This window comes from Pleurodeles waltl, chromosome 1_2 (genome assembly GCF_031143425.1).
Source record: "Pleurodeles waltl isolate 20211129_DDA chromosome 1_2, aPleWal1.hap1.20221129, whole genome shotgun sequence".
NCBI classification, from domain to species: Eukaryota; Metazoa; Chordata; class Amphibia; order Caudata; family Salamandridae; genus Pleurodeles; species Pleurodeles waltl.
The window spans coordinates 167,625,830-167,645,165 of record NC_090437.1 but is presented as its reverse complement, the minus strand read 5'-3'; positions in this window follow the sequence as shown (position 1 = coordinate 167,645,165).

Genomic DNA, 19,336 nt, shown 5'->3' with positions numbered 1-19,336 from the left:
TACTAACCTGTTGGTCTGGAGGACCGTAGAGTAGCGCATACTGGGGGAGGACCCCATCAACAAGTCTCTCCAATTCTTCGGAAGTGAAGGCAGGGGCCCTTTCCCCAGTCGCAGCAGCCATTGTATCTCCCAGACCGAGGTCACAGCAGCACTTGCAGTATAGGTCCTCTCCTGTGGATGATCAGGTCTCGAGTGATTAATCAGATAGAAAATGGCGGTCACGCCCGCGGCGGTGCGTACCGTGACCGCCGGCGCACATCGTCATTGGCTCCTGAGACCCATAGGGTTCAATGTTAACCAATGCTGCTTTGCGCCGCGGTCTTCGACCGCCTACCGACACGGTGTGCCACGCCAGCGCAGTGACCTCACATCCCACTGTCACACTTCACAGGTCAGGCAGTCGCCATTTCAAGGGCCCACATGGCATGATTTCTACTGCGTCACACAGGCCTAGGCCTTGCATTGCCACTCATACAAGCCTTTCAATGCATAGCGATTCGTGTACTGTGCAAGCTGTGTGAACGAACCTGTGGGTTGCTTGACTCTGTGCTCCATGTTGTCCTTCCTAGGCACCGTCCGCTGGGACTTGCGAGGAGAAGGATGAATCCTCCCGTGTACCGACAGCTGGTGGACCTGTCGACAATGGAAGAACGACATATCATACTTACATACAGGCTTGACAGAGCAACTATACATGAACTATGTGCCCAGCTGGAGCCAGACCTGATGTCCCCCATCCGCCAACCCACAGGGATTCCCCCTCTGGTGCAGGTTCTGTCAGTACTCCATTTTTTGGCAAGTGGGTCTTTTCAGACAACAATGGCCATATCATCTGGGATGTCTCAGCCTATGTTTTCTAAGGTTTTGTCCAGAGTGTTGTCTGCCCTGATGAAATACATGCGGAGCTACATTATTTTCCCTGAGGTGGGCGAATTGGCTACAGTGAAGGGTGAGTTCTATGCCCTTGGACATATCCCCAACATCATTGGTGCCATTGATGGGACCCATGTGGCTTTGGTTCCCCCCAAAGAAAGTGAGCAGGTGTACAGAAACAGAAAAAGTTATCATTCGATGAATGTCCAGGTGGTCTGTTTGGCTGACCAGTACATCTCCCATGTAAATGCCAAGTTCCCTGGGTCAGTGCATGACGCGTATGTCATGCGAAATAGCAGCATCCCCTATGTGATGGAACAGCTACAGAGACACCGTGTGTGGCTAATTGGTGACTCTGGTTACCCCAACCTGTCGTGGCTACTGACCCCAGTGAGGAATCCCCGTACCAGGGCAGAGGAACGGTACAATGAGGCCCATGGGCGAACTAGGAGGATCATAGAAAGGACCTTTGGGGTCCTGAAGGCCAGGTTTAGGTGCCTGCATATGACAGTGGGATCCCTAATGTACTCACCAAAGAAGGTGTGCCAGATCATCGTGGCCTGCTGTATGCTTCACAATCTTGCTTTGCGAAGCCAGGTGCCTTTTCTGCAGGAGGATGGTCCAGATGGTGGTGTTGTAGCAGCTGTGGAGCCTGTGGAGAGTGAAGAGGAGGAAGACGACGGGGACGACACAGACAACAGGGATACAGTCATACAACAATATTTTCAGTAGCACACAGGTAAGAATCAGCCACGCCATTTTACATTTACTTAAGGCATCATGCGTCTCCACGGTCTGTGTTTCCCCCCAGTTCCTGTTAACTGATTTGTGACTTTCCCTTCCCTTTTCAGAGCTGTATGACCCACTGCCTGACTTCAGCTTTGTTTGCCCATGGACTAAAGCTTATTGAAATTGGTATGTTGTCATCACAAAGTAACTGGACATTATTGCACCGTTATGTGTAATACATTTGTTAAGAATACAAGCAGACTCCTGTTATTTTAAGTGCAATAAGTGATTTATTTTAAGTGCTACATATAGGTACATGATTGGGAAACGGTGATGGGTGGGGGTGGAGTAATGTCCATGGCAGAGTCCAGTTCTCAGTCGCACAGGTGCATTGTCCATATGCCTGGGGAAGGATGGAGCAGGGGCAGTTCAAGGTTGGACAGGGTGACAATGTGGGACAGTGGGATGACATCAGGGGGTATCTTAGGCTGGCGGGGGTCTTGCAATCCTACTCTGTCTTCTTGTGAGATCTCAGGTTCCGCTTGCGGGGTGGTTCTTCTTCTGCAGGAGGTGGGGTTCTGGTGGCCTGTCGTTGTGTGGGGGCCTCCTGTCCACTAGCGCCGGCGGAGGTGGTAGGCTGTTCCTGGCCTGGGCTAGTGACAGGGGCCCTTTGGGGTGCCACATGGTCCCGCAATGTGGTGAAGATCTGGGTAAGGGCCACGACGATGGTCCCCATTGCGGAACCGATGTTCCTCAGTTCCTCCCTGAACCCCATGTACCGTTCCTCCTGCAGTTCCTGGATCTCCTGGAACCGGGCCAGTACCGTCGCCATCGTCTCCTGGGAGCGGTGGTATGCTCCCATGATGGAGGAGAGGGCCTCTTGGAGAGTCGGTTCCCCGGGCCTGTCCCCCCCCTGTCGCACAGCAGCCCTCCCAGTTCCCCTGTGTTCCTGTGCCTCTGTCCCCTGGACGGTGTGCCCACTACCACTGCCCCCAGGTCCCTGTTGTTGTTGGGGTGGTGGGTCAACCTGGGTGCCCTATAGTGGTGGACACACCGCTGATTTACGTGTCCTGGAGACAGAGGCATGGGCCCGCTGGGTGGGAGCTGTGCTGGTGTTCCCAGAGGGGGTTGGGTCTGGTGTAGCCTGTGGCTGTCTGTGGGGAACCGACTGTCCAGAGGTCCCCGATGGGCTTGGCTGGTCATCTGGCTCCAGGGAGACAGAGCTGCTGTCATCACTGGGGGCCTCTTCTGGGGGTGGGATGGACATCTCTGGACCCTCTGTGGCGGTGTGGTGGCGTTCGGGTCCTGCAGGGGTATAAAGGTGTGGTTATTGCTTCTGTGTGTGGCATTTCGTGTGATGGGTGGGTGTCCGTTTACCCAAGTGCAGGCATTTCCTTGTGGGGGCTTTTGTGAGGGTGGCTTGTGGGGGTGATGTGGGGGTGCAGTGGGCATGCTTTGGTGATGGGTGTCCATGCTTTGTGGTCGCATGCAGGGCTTGGTGTTGGGATGGGTGGGTTGTGATGGTGAGCCTTTTGCTAGGTGTTGGTGTGATGGGGGTGGGGGTGAGGGTGGGGGTATGATTTGGCATGCAGGTGGGGTGGGGGTGGGAAGCAGTAGTGAAGATTTGACTTACCAGAGTCCATTCCTCCGCCTACTCCTACGAGGCCCTCAGGATGCAGGATGTGCAAGACTTCCTCCTCCCATGCGGTAAATTCGGGGGGAGTAGGTGGGGGTCCGCTGCCAGTCTTCTGCACCGCAATGTTGTGCCTTGATACCATGGAATGCACCCTACCCCATAGGTCGTTCCATCTCTTCCTGATGTCCTCCCGATTGCGTGGATGCTGTCCCACCGCGTTAACCCTGTCCACTATCCTTTGCCATAGCTCCATCTTCCTGGCAATTGTGGTGTGCTGCACCTGTGCCCCGAAGAGCTGGGGCTCTACACGGACTATTTCCTCCACCATGACCCTGAGTTCGGCGTCACTGAACCTGGGGTGTCTTTGGGGTGCCATGGGGTGGTGTGGTTGAGGTGTGGGGTGGCGTTTGTGGTGATGAGTGTGGTGCGTGTGGTGGTGTGTGGTGTTTGGTGCGTGGATTCTGTGTGGGTGATGGTGTTGTGTGCCTCTGTGTTGTGGGATTGTCTATTCTGTGCTCTCTCTCTAGCCTTCGTCAATAATTTCAGGTCGTAGGGGCTTGTGGGTGATGTGGGTGTGTGTTTTATATTGTGTTGGGTGTGTGGGAGTGGTGTTAGTATGGGTATCAGGTGTGTGTATTTCAAACTGACCAATGTGGCTGAGTTTTCTATGTGTGTGTGTATTTTGACCGCGGCGGTGTGTACCGCCAATGGAATACCGCGTTTGAAAGACCGCCGCGTGGATTTGTGGGTCGGAATGGTATGGGCGTATTTCTGTTGGCGTGACGGTGGAGGTTTGTTCATCGCCATTTTTGCGCTGACCTTTGGTGTGGCGGACTTTTGTGGATGTCGGGTTTTTGGCAGTTTGCCAGTTGCGGGTCAGAATGACCGTGACGGTTTACCGCGGCCGCGGCGGTGTTATGGCGGTCTTCTGACCGGTGGTAAGCGCCTTTTACCGCCGAGGTCAGAATGACCCCCATAATCGCCAAACCAATACTCATATATTTACAGCAACTATCTTTCCTATCCTGCTGGCTAATGTTATTCATAATCTGTAAAGAATCAGAAATCAGAAGAGAAATTTAGAAAAAGCAGCAAAATTCAAAAACAAAACAATTTCTTCTTTCCGCAGTTATTTACAGCTTTCAATCTTTCTTCCAGGATCCCTTGTCAAAAATCGGTAAGCAGCAGTCAGAATCAGGTTTCAAAAGGTCAAATCAGACCATCAAAGACTTTTCTTGTTAGTTTTAACAGTCTCTTCTCAACAATTTTCTCAAATTCTTTCAGCAGTTCAGTTCATCAGCTTCCTTCAAGTGCCAAAATATTGACCTTGAATGTCTCTATCAAAACAGACACAAATTCTTTGGCCATTCACTTGTAGTTGCATACGCCCATTCAAGACCTGTGTATCTTTGACTTGCTATTCTCTTTCTCTTCAACTTTCGATCACCATTCAATTCTCCTTCACTCAGATCTTCTCTCCTTGTTGTAGCTACTTCTTCTTCAATTGTTGTTTCAACAACTACTTCCTTCCTCTTTGCTTGTGACTCTGGCCACTTAACTCCTTTCAGTGGACCCTTGGTCAATGTTCTTTTCAGTGTTGAGCTTGAAACATCTCCTTGTTCTATGGTGTTCTCTCTTGATGGACCTGTAACTGGTTCAGGAGGAGTCAGATCACAATTACTTTGATCCACCTCAACTCCTTCCCCCTCGGGGGCTGGCAATTGCTCCTTTTGTCTCTCAAAATCATCTACTTCTGGGAAAGCCCTCCTCTGACGAGGCTCTCCTGCAGCATCAATTGAGATAGGCTCTCCGTCACCCCCCAGGAGGTCTTCTCTTTCTTCTCTCACAGGAGTGACTGAACCATCCTCAACTGGCTCAGATCCGGTCTCAGTTCCCCTTTGTTCTCCTTCCGGCCCTGAGACTTTTTTTTTTTTTATTACTTTCAACAACTTTACTTCCTCATCAGTCAGGCTTATCACTTTCTTCGTGTGACTGGCATGGATCCAGTTTGGAACTCCAGCGCACTTTACAGCTGTGGTAGTTGTCAAAACTACCTGGAAAGGTCCTTTCCAACGAGGCTCCAAACACGTTTTACTCACGTGTTTCCGGACCACAACCCAGACACCGGCCCTCAGATTGTGCCCTGGGTCATAGATCGGTGACAGTGTGGTGGCCTCCACCTGCTGAGAGAAAGAGTGAACCACATCAGCCAGACATTTGCAGTAGTCCAACACCATATCATCTGTAATGTTGACAAGTACATTTGCAGGCACCGCTGGCAACCTCATGGCTTGGCCCATAAGGATCTCATGCAACGACAATCCACTCTTCCGGTTGGGTGTGTTTCTCATTGTCATCAGAACTAAAGGCAGTGCGTCGGACCACTTCCGATTTGTGGACGCACACATCTTTGACTTCAAGGTCCCATTTATTTGTTCCACTAGTCCTGATGCTTCAGGGCGGTAACTACAATGCAACTTCTGCTCAATGTTCAATGCTGCACACAGTAATTTAATTACTTCATTGTTAGCTTCAGCAACCTGTCGAAACCTTGGGTTGAACGAATCGTGCTTGAACAAATGAATCATGGCATCCCTCCCAACATGTGCTTGACCATGATAATACCTAGCTATTTGAGACAACAGGCTATTTGGCAAAACTAATTGACCCTCTTCTGAAACCCACCATTCATCTTGTCACTGTAAACATTTCATTGTGCTCCATGAACGTTTCTCCTCCCTTTCAACATTATTCTGCAGCATTTTCAAGTCCTCCAACTTATCAATTACTTTCAATGCAAAACTTGGCCATCTTCTTCGGGTAACAGTTCCCACTTATCTTTGAACGATATACAGTTCAATGCGCAAAACCTTGCAACTTGATCCGCATATCCATTTCCCATTGACACGAAGTCCTGAGACTTCAGATGTGCACTGCATTTCACCACGTCAATCTTTTCAGGCATTTGAATAGCATGCAACAGATCTCTAATTCTCTCACCGTTTCTCACTGGTGAACCAGAAGAGGTCATGAAACCTCTCTGTGACCACAACTTGTCAAAATCATGGACTATTCCAAATCCATACTGGCTATCTGTATAGATGGTAACTTTCAGTTGAGCAGAAACATGGCACGCTCTAGTAAGGGCTACCAGTTCCGCTACTTGGGCAGAATACACTCCTCAAAGCCAAGAAGCTTCCAGGATACCAGTAATTGTGCACACTGCATATCCTGCTCTCAGTGTCCATGTATTGTCTCTTAGACAAGAACCATCAACAATGATAATTTGGTCATTCTCTTCCAATCTAGTGTCTTTAATGTTAGGTCTTGGTTTTGTGCACAAGTCAGTTACTTCAAGAAAATCATGCTCAACTTCGTCCACTTTTTCAATTTCAACATTTTCATTTGGAAGTAAGGTTGCCAGGTTCAGCACAGTATATCTTTACAATGACACATTTGGTGACCTTAGAATAATCGTTTTATATCTGGTCAATCTTGCACCAGTCAAACATTGGGTTTTCATCTTTGTAAGTAGGATCTCAATAGAGTGAGGAACCATTATAGTCAATGGATATCCCATCACAATGCCCTCAGACTGTGTAAGGCTTTGCCCAAGTGCTGCAACTGCACGCAAACAAACTGGTAAGGCTGCTGCAACTGGGTCCAAAGTAGCTGAAAAATATGCTACTGGGCAGGTTTTACCTCCATGGACCTGCGTCAAGACAGACAAGGAACATGCATCACGCTCATGACAAAACAATGTGAAAGGTTTCATATAGTCAGGCATACCCAAAGCTGGAGTCTTGCACAGACTCTCTCTCAATTCTTTCATTCCAGCCTGGTCTAACACTATGGGATCAGTGACTTCTTTATGAGTCAGCTTCTGCAATGGTCTCGAAATGACTGAAACATTGGGAATCTATTGGCGACAATAGGTTACCATCCCAAGAAACATCCTAACATCTCTCTGTGTGGTCGGGGGATTCATCTGCAATATGGTAGTAACCCTTTCTCTGGATATCTTTCTCAATCCCTTCTCAATCTGATGATCTAAGTATTTCACTTCTTTCTGACAGTATTGCAATTTATGCTGGGACACTTTGGGGGTGATTCCAACTTTGGCTGGCGGTGGGCGCCGCCAGCCAAACGGGAACCGCCAGAATACCGCTGCGCGGTCAGAAGACCGCCACGGTTATTCTGTGTTTCCCGCTGGGCTGGCGGGCGACCGCCAGAAGGCCGCCCGCCAGCCAGCCCAGCGGGAAACCCCTTCCCACGAGGAAGCCGGCTCCGAATGGAGCCGGCGGAGTGGGAAGGGTGCGACGGGTGCAGTAGCACCCGTCGCGATTTTCAGTGTCTGCAATGCAGACACTGAAAATCTTTTAGGGGCCCTCTTACGGGGGCCCCTGCAGTGCCCATGCCATTGGCATGGGCACTGCAGGGGCCCCCAGGGGCCCCAGGACACCCCTCACCGCCATCCTGTTCCTGGCGGTCACGACCGCCAGGAACAGGATGGCGGTGAGGGGGTCGGAATCCCCATGGCGCGGTCAGAATGCCCTTGGGAGCACCGCCAGCCTGTTGGCGGTGCTCCCGCGGTCCCCGGCCCTGGCGGTCAATGACCGCCAGGGTCGGAATGACCGCCTTTATGACAGGGGTCTTCAAACTGGGGGGTGGGCTCCCTAGGGGGGCCTCAAGTGATCCCAGGCCGGCGACAGGCTCGGGCCAAAATAAGCATCACACAGATAACAGTGTTTTGTTTTAAGCAGAAACATATTCTTGCATTTTTAAAAAGGCAACAGTACTTAACTGCAATGTTTAAATAGGTCTAGACATATTTAAACTCTGCCAACTTTATAAAAAAATTGTGAAAAATTCTGAAGGGGGGCCCAATGATTTTTATTTTTCAATGGGGGGGGGCAGCATTAGAAAGTTTGGAGACCACTGCTTTATGACCATTCTTTCCCAAACGGTTCAGCAAAGCAATCGTGTCTTACTTGCACTCGTCCCTTGTTTTGGACGCAATCAGCAAGTCATCAATGTACTGTACCAAGGCCGATCGGAAAGCAATTCTAACTATTCCAAATTCTTCTTCAAGATCTGATTGAATATGGAAGGTGACTCTGAAAACCCTTGAGGGATTCGACACCAACAGTAAACTCAGTCCAAAAATTTGAAACAAAAGAGAAATTGGCTGTCCTCATGAAGAGGCACAGAAAAGAAGGCTTGCGACAAGTCAATGACAGTGAACCACTCAGCATCACATGGAATCTGAAACATTATCAGAGCTGGATTTGGCACCACTTGACAAGATTTGACCACAATGTCATTTGCGTTTCTCAGATCCTGGGCATTTCAAACTTTCCCACAGGGCTTTTTAAATCCATTATCGGTGAATTACATGGGCTGCTCAATACTTTGTTTTACAAAGTCTGCAATTATTTGGGCAACCTTCATAAGAATATCTTGTGGCATGTGCTCCCTAGGAATTTGAGGAAAAATAGCATTCAGCTTTACAGTAACTTTAACTGTCTCAGGTTGGGTCCTCTCAGGCCTGCGGGCTGCGGGTGCAGTGCTTCTTCCAGGCGTCGGGTTCTTTGTTACCGGGCAGTGGCAGTCAGGTGGAGCCTCTGGATTCTCTCTCCTGGCGTCGCCGTGGAGGTGCAGGGAGGTCGTCTCAGGGTGGCCACGTCGTAAGAGTCGCCTCGGGGTCCTCGCTACAGTGTTGGTTTCTCTGGACGAGAGCCGGGGGCGTTGGGTGCTGAGTGTTGGGGACTCATGCTTCAGGAGTGAGGAGGGAGTCCCTTTAAAGATGGTTTCTTCTTTATTGTTTGGGACAGAGCTGCTGTCCACAGGATTTTCTTGGTCCTTTGGGTTGCAGGGCAGTACACTGAGTCGGCAGAGGTCGCTGGTCCCGCTGGATGTGTCGCTGTTGCAGGTTCTTTGAGTCTGGAGACAGGCTGGTAGGGCTGGGGCCAAGTCAGTTGTCGTCTCCATCTTCTCTGCAGGACTTTCATGTCAGCAGTTCTTCTTCTTGTTTAGGTCATCAGGAAATCTGTTTTTCTGGGTTCAGGGTCGTCCCTCAATACTCAATTTAGGGGTGTGTTTAGGGCTGGAGGGAAGTAGCCAATGGCTACTGTCCCTGAGGGTGGCTACACCGTCCTTTTGGCTCCTGCCTGTGGGGAGAGGGGCACATCCCTAATCCTATTGGGGGAAATCCTCCAAAGCGAGATGGAGGATTTTCTAAGGCAGGGGTCACCTCAGCTCAGGACACCTTAGGGGCTGTCCTGGCTCGAGCGTGACTCCTCCTTGTTTTTCTCATTATCTCCTCCGGACTTGCCGCCAAAAGTGGAGGCTGTGTCCGGGGGGCGGCCATCTCCACTGGCTGGAGTGCCCTGGGTCTTTGTAACACCAGACCTGAGCCTTTGAGGCTCACCGCCAGGTATTACAGTTCCTGCAGGGAGAGGTGTGAAGCATCTCTACCCAGTACAGGCTTTGTTCCTGGTCACAGAGTGCACAAAGGCACTCACCCCATGTGGCCAGAAACTTGTCTGGATGTGGCAGACTAGCAGAAACTGGCCAACCTAGCACTAGTAGTTGGGCTGGTATACAGTGGGCATCTCTAAGATGCCCTCTGTGTGCATTAATCAATAAATCCACACTGGCATCAGTGTGGATTTATTGTGCTGAGACGTTTGATACCAAACTTCCCAGTATTCAGTGTAGCCATTATGGAACTGTGGAGTTTGTGTTTGACAAACTCTCAGACCATATACTCTTTATGGCTGCCCTGCACTTACAATGTCTAAGAATTGGCTTAGTCACTGTAGGGGCATAGTGCTCATGCAGCTATGCCCTCACCTGTGGTATAGTGCACCCTGCCTTAGGGCTGTAAGGCCTGCTAGAGGGGTGACTTACCTATGCCACTGGCAGTGGGTTGTGGGCATGGCACTCTGAGGGGAGTGCCATGTCCACTTAGTAATTTTCTCCCCACCAGCACACACAAGCCCTGAGGCAGTGCGCATGGGCTGAGTGAGGGGTCCCTGGGGTGGCCACATGGCTCTTGGTACCAGGAGTACCATTTACAAGGGACTTATCTGTGTGCCAGGGCTGTGCCAATTGTGGAGACAAAGGTACAGTTTTAGGGAAAGAACAGTGGTGCTGGGGCCTGGTTAGCAGGGTCCCAGCACACTTTCAATCATAACTAGCATTAACAAAAGGCAAAAAGTTAGGGGGCAACCATGCCAACAGTGGCCTTTTCCTACACTTTTCTTTCAACTTTCTCTTCTTCAACTCAATTTCATGACCACAGTATTTTGCATACTACAACACCTCATCAATCGGCTTTGCTTGCCAGCAAATCAAATGACTCTTAATCATCTGGTTAATTTCAGGTCTCATCCTTCCACAAATCTGAACACAAAATGAATAATATCCTTCGCCTCAATTGTCTCTGTACCACTGTAATGCTTGAGCACCTGTAACAATCTCTCATAATACGCATGTATCGACTCCTTTGCTTCCTGAGCTGTCCTATCAGTTCTCTGCTAATCAATATTCTTGGGCAAAATTCTGTTTTCAAAAATTCCATCACCTTATAGTAATATTTCATTACCGCAGGAGAAGGTGTGCCTGTAATTTTATCTCTCTCTGGTTCTCTTGCTGGCCAATCTATACTCCTCTTACACTCTATCCACAGATCAGCCAGGACCACTATCTCTAATAAGGTGTTCAGGTCCTCCCACAGGCACTTTGCAAGCAGTACAAATCTATCTGTCTGCTAGTACCACTCTACTGGCTTCTCCCTCAATTTTGGATAATCATTTGTAAATGATAGAACATCACTTTTGCTCCAAGGGACATGAACAAAATTTCCTCCTGGAATCTCTCTCATTGGTAAAATCTTCACCCGATCTTGACCTTGCTGCACATTTGCAGTCAGCTCCACAGAACCCATTTTCCTTTTGTCTATTTTCTTTACCCATCTGCCTTCCCATTTGTCTAATGCTCCCCAGGTCTGGGCACTTTGAAGGAATTCCCTAAGGTGTGCCTTCATTCCAGCAGATCTCATGTGTTAAAAATCTTTAGTCTCAAAATCTAATCTGTAACTCCTTTTCAGATGCTTTGTTTTCGCTATTTCTATGCCGTACTTCTCTGCCACGCCTGCTAGCTTCTGATGCACCTTACTCACTTCCCTTTTAATCTTCGGGCACAGATATCCCAACTCTGCTTCTGTGTAGGATTCTAACCTGTTCACACCCATAGTTTCCTCAATGAGCTCACCCGCTTCCATGCTTAGCCCAGCATAGTTCAAACACTCCTCTCCCTTCGGCGCACTCTGCGGGGTATTCAGCTTATCTAACCATTCAGTCAACTGCAGAGCAGTCAAACCTTGCAACTAGATGTTTTTATTGGCTTGGACAGGTGTTATCTGCTGTGCAACTGGATTCAGGTCAGTAGCAGAAGGTGAAGTTTGTGATTGGTGAGGCTAAGCTGCTCGTGAGGCGGCTTTGGGGTTCACTTTAGGGTGGCAGCACCTTGTGGGACGCCGGTCGCCATTTCCTGTGAAATCCTTTTTTTTTTAAAAGAAGGGTTAAGTGTCTTAAACAAAATAAATCATGACAAAAGAAAAAAAATGAAATAGAAGCCATGGAGACAACCATAGTTTCAAGTATGACATCTTCCAACACAAATGAGAAAATAAACCAGCAAAAACATGTCATGATCATATCCATGTGCATTTCCTAGAGTATAAAGCACATTGCTTTGCGGCGCTGTGAATGGATTTGGTAAAAGCGATGGCGCTTTCAATCATTTAAGGAATTGTAAAGACCACTACTCACCCGTGAGGGTCTCAAGGTGCTGAGGAGGGGAGAGGGAGAAGGAGGTGGGGGAGGGTGCTGCTACAGCCCGAACAGCCAGGTCATTAGAAGTTTCCTGAAGGTAAGGAGGTCTTTGGTCTGGCACAGGTGGGTGGGAAGAGTGTTCCACGTTTTGGCGGCGAGGTGCGAGAATAATCTACCGCCGGTTGTAGTTTTGCGGAAACGTGGGACGTTTGCGAGGGCGAGGTCGGCAGAGCGGAGATGCCGGGTACGGGTGTAGGAGGAGAGTCGTCTGTTGAGGTATTCTGGTCAAGTTTTGTGCAGTGTTTTGTGAGCGTGGGTGAGGAGTTTAAAGGTGATTCTCTTGTTGACTGGGAACCAGTGCAGGTTTTTCAGGTCGTCCTGGTTTGTTAGAGCGGTCCCTGCGGGTGATCTTGTAGCCATCTGGGATGGCTATGGAGATGTCAGGCAAAGAGGAGGGGTTCATCCAGGTCTCAGTCAGGAAGGCGACGTCTGGGGAGGCTGAGTCGAGTAGATTCCATAGCTCTACTGCATGCTTGTGGACGGAGCGGGTGTTGAGGAGGCTACATCTGAGATGGTTGCGTCCTGCCTTGGTGGGTGGGTCATTGGCATGGAGGCTGGTGAAAGTGTAGTTCTGGCAGGAGAAGGGTCCGCGGGTGGTCTGCGGGGAGGCTTGAAGGCAGGCAGGTGAGTGGCCAGTGTTGAGGGCGCCGAGGGTGGCGTAGTGAAGACTTGCGTGGCGGCGGTGGGGGGGACGGGAACCAGGGGTTCTGGCGCTGGGCGCGGTCCAGGTGTGGATGGTGCACCAGCGGCGCTGCGCAGCCATGCGGCGGCCGCCATTAAGTAGGGAGGTGGGGGAGCTTAGGACAGCTGGGAGATGGGAGGAGGATGAAAAATGGCGCGAAAAAGGGGGCAGAGCCGAAAAAGGGAGCAGGCCCGTGGGGGCAGCAGCAGCAGGGAGAGAGAGTAGGAGAGCAAAAGTGACAGAGAGCACAGAGTGAGAGAGAAACGAGGAAAAGGAGCACTAAAGGACAGTAGTGGAGCAGAGAGCAAAGCAAAGCAGAGAAATGAGGAGAGAGGCAGAAGTTAGCCTAGTAGGAGAGCAGAGCTCTCCCACTAGACACCAGGGATGAGGCGCAGGCAGAAGCCTGTGGGTGATGGAGGGCCTCGAACTCCTGACAGGGGTCAGGAGTTCAGAGGAGCCAGGGAAAGGGAAAGGGCTCTACTTAGAGGGTGGATCCATGGGAGGCAGAGCAATGCACTGACCAGGTCAGCGGTATTGCTCCGGGTGTGGGTGTGTTGGTGTGAATGGCAGGCGCTTTGAGTGGGTTGGTGCATATGAACTTTATTATGGGGTGTGCGGATAAATGGGCCTCAAACCTGCCCTTGTGCCCACTAATACACAACCCTGGATAACACGGGTCCCAAATTGCTGCCTATTGCACCCCTGACCCTTGATCTGGCAGGTTTCACAAGTTCTGTAGTGTGTGCCTGGTTGGTAAACCTGGCCATGCCTCTCCTGATTACTCAGAGCCTGGAGGCATCTCCAGTCTGCAATGTTGTGTTACATTACAAACACCACACCAAAGTACACAAGCTGTATAGAGTCTGCAGCAGAACACAAATACAAATACAAAGGGAAACATAGGGAGTGCACCAAGAGAGAGGCCTATCATGGTACTGAAATGCCATGGGTCCTACGGGTATGCTCAGCACTCAAGTAAAACAAACAGGGCTATAACGAAATGCAAAAGCCCTCGGGTATCTTGACATTTTGACAAAAAGCACCTGCAATTATTCACCAGGAAGCAGCATTGCTGCTGTGTGCTGCATATAAGCGCTGCAAGGCCTTACCATGAGTGCTGTATAAATCACTACGACCCTGGCGTCGGTGATAAAGTGGCATCATACCGCCAACAGGCCGGCGATAACTACCGCCAAATTATGACCATGGTGGAAAGACCTCCGATAGACAGCCAATGTACCACACTGAACGCCAGGGTGGAAACAACAGCCACCACGGCAGTAGCCACCTACAGCCAGGCGGAAGTCAATGTTCCGCCCACCATATTAAGACACAGGAAACCGCCACCTTTTCCGGGGCGGTACCAACAACATCAAAAGCCTGGCAGAAACTGAGCTCAGAAGGGAAAAGACTCACCATTGGAAACACAGGGAACAACCACGCCGCCATGGAACCAGAACTGCATGTCTTCCTGATGATCTTCTACGTTCTGCTCCACCACGAACACCAACGCTGATGAAGACGACGACGGTGAGTACCACCGCCTAGCACGCGGGGGGGAGGAAAAAGAGAGTGACACACACATGCACAACACACACCCTATACACACACACCATACACACAACAAGATGCATAATAAAAAGAATTTTACCCCGTCACTCGGCTGAATAATGTGAATGTAATAAGATCAGCACAGTATGAAAAATAGGTTAGGCAAGATAATAGATATATACATATGTACAGAAAAAGGGACACAGCCCAGTCCACAATTTGCGCAGGCCACATGGCCACAGGCCAAAGTCCAAGGCCACACATGTCACCTGCTCCAACACGGAGAGAACACTGCAGGTGCATCAGTTGGCAAATAGGCAGGCACCTCAGGGGGACGGGAGCGGGGGTGCACCTCAGTCGGGAGATGAAACAAGACCACTGGTTCTGACACATGCCCTGTGCTTGATGCTAGGGAGTGATGGGCCACAGTCTCTCAGCTGGGTGTCAGACCCACTGGTTCTGGAGGGGACAACATGCCCTGTGCTTTATCCTGGGGAATGATGGGCCACAGTCTCTCAGCTGGGTGTCAGACCCACTGGTTCTGGAGGGGGCAACATGCCCTGTGCTTGATCCTGGGAAGTGATGGGCCACAGTCTCTCAGCTGGCTGTCCGACCCACTGGTTCTGGAGGGGGCAACATGCCCTGTGCTTGATCCTGAGGAGTGCAAGGCCACAGTCTCTCAGCTGGGTGCCATACTCACTGGCTTTGGAGGGGGCAGGCCGCACAGCAGTCCATGGAGGCAGGATTACATACCGTCTGCCAGTGGTGACGGCTGCACAGTGGTGGTGCTGTTGGTGGGGGGAGGTTCCTGCCCATCCCCTGCAACCTCAAACGGCTGAACAGTGGTGGTGCTGCTGGTGGGGAGAGACTACTGCCCATCCCCTGCAACCTCGGATGGCTGCACAGTAGTGGTGCTGCTGGTGGGGGGAGGCTCCTGCCCATCCCCTGCAACCTCGGATGGCTGCACAACCATGGTTGGTGGTGGGGGCTCCATCACAGTTTCTGGACCAGGCCCCTTGGTCTTCCTGGCTGCTGGGGCAGGCTCCTTTCCATTCTTGCCTGCTGGGGAAGGCTCCTTGGTCTTCCTGCCTGCTGGTGCAGGCTCCTTTCCCTTTAGACTGCCTGGTGCAGGCTCCTTCCCGTTCAGGACATGTGGGCTGGATGTCTTCCACCACGAGTGTGGAACTGTGGACTGTGTGGCTGAGGTGCTTGGCTGGGTTCTTTCTACCCTGCCCATATGTGCAGGACGGGGGGTAGGGAAGAGGACAATAGGGAATAGGAACAGTTTTTTATGGACGTTGGGATGGGAAGAGGGAGAAGGAATGGGAGTGGAGGATGAGGGAGTGGTTGTTGGAGGTGTCTGTCTGCTGCTTTTGGGTGCAGGTGCATGGGTTGTATGCTGCTGTGAGGTGGATGGCTGTTGGGTGTCTGAGTGCTTGCGTTTGTGTACTTTAGGAGGGGGGACAGACACAGTGGGAGAGGACACAGGGGATGTGTGCATGGCTGTTGTGGAGGTGTCTGCCAGTGAGGTGTGTGTTCTGCTTGGTGTGGTGATGCTGGTAGTGGATGATTATGTAGTGCATGCAGGTGTGAATGTGGACAGAACTGGGTGGGAGGTGGTGGAGGAGGAGGAGGGTGAGACAGTGGAAATAGTGGATGTTGATGTGTCTGCAACTGGATGGTGTTTGTGTGAGTGCCTGTGGGATGAAGTGTGGTGCTTGTGCTTGCCTGTGGCACTCTTGTGTGTTGTCTTGTGTGCATGCTCGTCTGCCTGTGTGCTTGGGATGGGTTGGGGTTGAGGAGGATGGGACTGGGAAGTGGAAGTTGGAGGGGGGACGGTAGAAACAGGGACAATGGCTGCCATCAGAGAGGAGGCCAGAGCCTGAATCGATCTTTGTTGGGCCGCCAATCCACTGTGAATGCCCTCCAGGAATGCATTAGATTGCTGCATCTGGGCTGTCAGCCCCTGGATGGCATTCACAATTGTTGACTGCCCTACAGAGATGGATCTCAGGAGGTCAATAGCCTCCTTGCTCAGGGCAGCAGGACTCACTGGGGCAGGGCCTGAGGTGGCTGGGGCGAAGGAGATGCCCACCCTCTTGGGTGAGCGGGCACGGGCAACACGATGAGGAGCTACTGGGAGGGTGGTATTGGTACGAGGTGGCGGCTGTACTTGTAGCTGGGGTGGTCACAGAAGTGACCGCTACCACCAGGGAGCTTCCATCGGAGGAGGTATCTGTGTCAGAACTGTCCCCTCAAGTCTCCGCCTTGGTGCTCCCTTTGCCCTCCGTCCCACTGGTGCCCTCAGCGTCGGTGGACTCTGCCTCCTGGGTCCGGTGGGATGCAGCTCTCTCCGTCGTCGGTGCCACTGCTGCTCTGCCAGATGATGCTAATGCACATAAGGACAGGATGACAAAACAAAAACGGGGGGAAGAGACAAAGGATAGACTTGGTCAATGGCTGCACCAACACCACCGTTGGCGTACACAGCACCCTCACACACAGGGAACAGCCCTACACAATATGCCATTGCACAACCAGAGAAATAGTTCGCGGCCAAGGCATAGGGAGGGGCACACACCACCAAATGCAGCACACCTGGGATCCATGCAATCCTGACCAGTAGTGGATGCCTACAGGCTGGTAGCAAGATTTTGCCTTGTGAACCCTAGCCACCAGGGGACCTACGCTGCAGTGTCAGGCCTGGCCAAGGGGCACCTACTGATACACATCCCCCACCCTGATACCACCCTACCATGCGTAAGTTGTAATGATGGGCATTGTACTCACCCCCTTGTGGCTGCTGTGATGCCCTCAAGAACCCATCCAGCTCAGGATAGGCCACCGCCAGTATGCGGGCCATCAGAGGGGTCAGGGTTCGACATTGGGAGGCCATCCCCAGCTGGGCCTCTGCCATCTTCCGTGCCCTGCGTCTCAGGTCCTCCCACCGTTTGTGACAGTTGATGCTCCGCCTGCCATAGACCCCCAGGTTCCGCACCTCCTTGGCGACGGCACGCCATATACCCTCCTTTTGATGGGCGCTGACCTGCAGAGGCAATACACACAGGAAAATAGATTTAGACAAACAGTCCTGCCTGTTAAACATATGGCCCACCATACCTGTTTCCATCACCATTTACACACACATGGGCCAGCACACAACCTGTATGCCGCCCAGAGGACATCCACCCCCCCTTACACGAGGCCTTCACACACACAACTCCATGCATTCATGCCAATTACATCGTGCCCACAGTGTACTCATCTATTGGTCTGGAGGCCCATACAGCAGTCCGTACTGGGGTAGGACCCCATCCACCAGTCTCTCCAACTCCTCCGAAGTGAAGGCTGGGGACATTTCCCCGGTCACACGGGCAATGGTAGGTTCCAGACACAGGTCACAGCAGCACATGCAGTGTAGGTCCTCTCCTGTGGAAGGTCAGGTAGCAAGTGAGGAATATGATAGTCACGTCCGCAGCGGTGCATACCATCACCGCCAGCGTAGATCACCATTGGCCACTGTACTCCGTAGAGCCCAATTATAACCAATGAGGAGTTGCACGGTGGTTCCGGACCGCCTCCCGCAGCGGCGCACAACATCAGTGGAATTACCTCACTTCTACCTGTCCCTCCACACAGGACAGGCGGATGCCATTTCATGGAGGGGCAGGCCCTGGAATAATGCTGCATCACAGGAGATTTTCGGACATACTGGACTAATCACAATGACTCATTCCAAGTTTACAGGATGCAAAGTTCTGTTGTAGTTCCATTGTTCAGTTTGTGACCGGCTCCTCACTCTTGTGTCCCTTAGATTCCTACTGCTGCGGATGAATAGGAAATGGAGACATACCCCCGTGTACAGACCCCTGGCGAATCGGCCACACTGGAGGACAGGCACATTATCCTCACCTATAGACTGGACAGGGCCACAATCACAGAGCTGTGTGCCCGATTGGAGCCTGACCTGATATCTCCTATCTGTCACCCCACTGGGATCCCCCTCTTGTGCAAATGCTATCAGTGCTCCATTTTCTGGCAACTTGTTCTTTCCAAGTGACAGTGGGCTTGGCAGCAGTAATGTCACAGCCAATGTTCTCAATAGTGCTGACAAGAGTGTTGTCTGCCCTGACTAAACCCATGTGCAGCTACATTGTTTTCCCCCAGGTTGAAGATCTGGGCACAGTGAAGGCCGAGTTCTATGCAATGGGACATATCCCCAACATAATTGGGGCGATTGATGGAACACATATTGCATTTGTCCCCCCCGCCAGAATGAACAGGTGTTCAGGAATCGTAAGAGTGTCCACTCTATAAATGTACAGATGGTGTGCCTTGCGGACCAGTACATCTCCCACATCAATCCTAAGTATCCTGGGTCGGTGCATGATGCCTTTGTCCTGAGGAATAGAAGCATCCCAAATGTGATGGCCCAACTACAGAGGCACAGGGTGTGGCTAATAGGTGAGCCCTGGTTCCCACCCAGTATATGTTGGGATATGGGTATGGTGTGGGCCATATGAGATCGTGTGTGGCTAAATGTTGTCCCTCAATATTTCAGGTGACTCTGGTTACCCCAACCTATCATGGCTACTGACCCCTGTGAGGAATGCAGGACAAGGGCAGAAGAACGTTATAATGAGGCACATGGGCGAAACAGAAGGATAATTGAAAAGACCTTTGGCCTCCTGAAGGCCAGGTTCCGGTGCCTCCATCTGACAGGTGGATACATATGCTACTCGCCCAAAAAGGTCTGTCAGATAGTGGTGGCATGCTGCATGTTGCATAACCTGGCCCTCAGACGTCATGCCCCATTCCTGCAGGAGGAGGAGGCTGGAGATGCCCGTGTGCCAGCAGTGGACCCTGTGGACAGTGAGGATGAGGAGGCAGAGGATGAGGATGAGGACAACATAACATCGGTGATCAGACAATACTTTCAATGACACAGAGGTTAGACAGTGTTAC